Source organism: Hylobates moloch, unplaced genomic scaffold, assembly GCF_009828535.3.
Source record: "Hylobates moloch isolate HMO894 unplaced genomic scaffold, HMol_V3 SCAFFOLD_40, whole genome shotgun sequence".
Classification (NCBI taxonomy): domain Eukaryota; kingdom Metazoa; phylum Chordata; class Mammalia; order Primates; family Hylobatidae; genus Hylobates; species Hylobates moloch.
The window spans coordinates 1,404,254-1,407,384 of record NW_026652315.1 but is presented as its reverse complement, the minus strand read 5'-3'; positions in this window follow the sequence as shown (position 1 = coordinate 1,407,384).

The window sequence follows — 3,131 nt, the reverse complement described above, 5'->3', positions numbered from 1 at the left end:
TTGGCCAAATTGCAATTTTTCTAGGAATTTGTAATTTCATCTAATTTTTTTTTTTTTTTTGAGATGGAGTCTCACTCTGTCACCCAGGCTGGAGTGCAGTGGCGTGATCTCAGCTCACTGCAAGCTCCGCCTCCCAGGTTCATGCCATTCTCCTACCTCAGCCTCCCAAGTAGCTGGGACTACAGGCGCCCACCACCACACCTGGCTAATTTTTTGTATTTTTCAGTAGAGACAGGGTTTCACTGTGTTAGCCAGGATGATCTCGATCTCCTGACCTCGTGATCCACCCGCCTTGGCCTCCCAAAGTGCTGGGATTACAGGCGTGAGCCACCGTGCCCGGCCCTAAATTTTCAAATACGTGGCCCGAAGTTGTGTTCTTAGCTAATACCTCTTATTTTTAATGTCTGCATGATGTGTAAAATTTTTTCTTATTCTTAATATGAATTATTTGTGTCTTTTCTCTTTTTTTCTTTAAATGCCAATCTTTTAAATTTTATAAGTTTATCAAAGTGCCAGTTTTTGGCTTTGTGGATCACTCTATTATATTTTTATTTTATATTTCATTTATTTCTACTCTTATGTTTATCCCCTTCCTTCTACTTCTTTTATTTTGCCATTCTTTTCCTAACTTAGTGAGATATATGCTTGGCTTATTTTTAATCTTACTTCTTTCCCAATAAGTGCATTTAATTCTATAAATTTCCCTCTAACCACTTCTTTAGCTGTTTTCCGTAAGTTGTGAAATGTTGTATCTTCATCATTATTGTGATTTCTTCTTGACCCTTGGTTTATTTCAAAGCGTATTTATTAATTTCCAAAAGTATGGTGATTTTCCAATTATCTTTTTGCCTTTACTTCCAGTTAAATTGCAATGTGGTCAGAGAACATATTCTGTAATTTCAGTCCTCTGAAATTATATTGAGGCTTGTTCTATGAGTAGTATAAGATCAAATTTCTAACTGCTCACGAATGCTTTTAAAAATATATATTCTACATTTGTTTGTCTACTAGGTCAAATTTGTGAACTGTGTTGTTCAAATCTTTTATGTACTTACTGATCTTCTGCCTGCTTGTTAAATTAGTTACTGTGAGAAGTGTATTAAAAATCTCCCACAAAAAAATTCCCACAAAAATTGCAGGTTTGTCAATTTCCTTTGTAGAACTGTCAAATGTTATGTACTTTAAGGCTTTGTTATTAGGTGCACAGAAACATAGAATTGTTCCATCTTCCTGGGGATTTGCTCCTCAATATTAAGAGAGTCTTCTATCTTCAGTGGGTTCCCCACCCCAAATGCTACATAGGTTGAGTATTCCTAATCCAAAAATCTGAAATGCTTCAAAATTCAAAACTTTTATTTTCCCATAAGTTTTTGGGGTACAGGTGGTATGTGCTTACATAAGTTCTTTAAGGGTGACTTGTGAGATTTCTTTGCACCCATCACCTGAGCAGTATATACTGCACCATATTTGTAGCCTTTTATCCCTCGCACCCCCCCACCCTTCCCCCGATGTTCTCAAAGTCCATTGTATCATTCTTATGCCTTTGCATCCTCATAGCTTAGCTTCCACATATCACTGAGAACATATGATGTTTGGTTTTCCATTCCTGAGTTAATTCACTTAAAATAATAGTCTCCAACCTCATCCAGGTTGCTGCAAATGCCGTTAATTCTTTCCTTTTTATGGCTGAGTAGTATTCCTTCATATAAATATACCGCAGTTTCTTTATTCACTCATTGATGGGCATTTGGGTTGATTCCATGATTTTGCAATTGTGAATTGTGCTGTTATAAATATGTGTGTGCAAGTATCTTTTTCACATAATGACTTTTTTTCCTGAGTAGATACCCAGTAGTGGGAATGCTGGATCCAATGGTAGTTCTACTTTTAGCCCTTTAAGAAATCTCCACACTGTTTTCCATAGTGGTTGTAATAGTTTACGTTCCCACCAGCAGTGTAAAAGTGTTCCCTGTTCACCGCATCCACACGAACATCTACGTTTTTTAATTATGGTCATTCTTGCAGGAGTAAGGTGTTATTGCATTGATGTTTTGATTTGCATTTCCCTGATCATTAGTGATGTTGAGCATTTTTTCATATGTTTGTTGGCAATTTGTATATCTTCTGTTGAGAATTGTCTATTCACGTCCTTAGCCCACTTTTTGATGGAATTGTTTGTTTTTTTCTTACTGATTTGTTTGAGTTCTTTGTAGATTCTGGATATTAGCCCTTTGTCAGATGTATAGATTATGAAGATTTTCTCCCACTCTGTGGGTTGTCTATTTACTCTGCTGACTGTTCCTTTTGCTGTGCAAAAGCTCTTTAATTAAGTCTCAACTCTTTATTTTTGTTTTTATTGCATTTGCTTTTGGGTTCTTGGTCATGAAATCCTTGCCCAAAGCAATTTTCAAAACTTTTTCAGCACCAGCATGATATTCAAAGGAAATGCTCATTGGAGCATTTTGGATTTCAGGTTTTTGGATTAAGGATGCTCAGCTGGTAAATATAATGCAAATACAGTTGATGCTTGAACAACATGGGTTTGAACTGCAGGAGTTCACTTATACACAGATTTTCTTCTGCCTCTGCCACTCCTAAGACAGTAAGACCAACCTGCTCTTATTCCTCCATCCCTTCAGTATGAAGATGCTGAGGACAAAGACCTATATGAACATCCACTTCCACTTGATGAATAGTATTTTCTCTTCCTTCTGATTTTCCTAATATTTTCTTTTCTCTAGCTTACTTTATTATAAGAATATAGTATATGATACATATAATATGCAAAACACATGTTAATTGACTTTATGTTATTGGTAAGGCCTCTGGTCAACAGTAGGCTGTTAGTAGTTACATTTTGGGGGAGTCAAAAATTATACTTGGACTCAGGGGCTTGGTGCCCCTAACCCTGAGTTGTTCAAGGGCCAATTATATTCTAAGATCTGGAAAAAGAAATCCAAAATCCAAAACGTTTCTGGTCCCAAGCATTTCTGATAAGGGATACTCAACCTGTAGCAGCTTTGTCTTGGCTAGTGTTCACAAAGTGCATCTTTTCCAAACTTTCGCTTTAAAGATATATATATATATATATATATATATTTTTTTTTTTTTTTTGAGACAGAGTCTAGCTC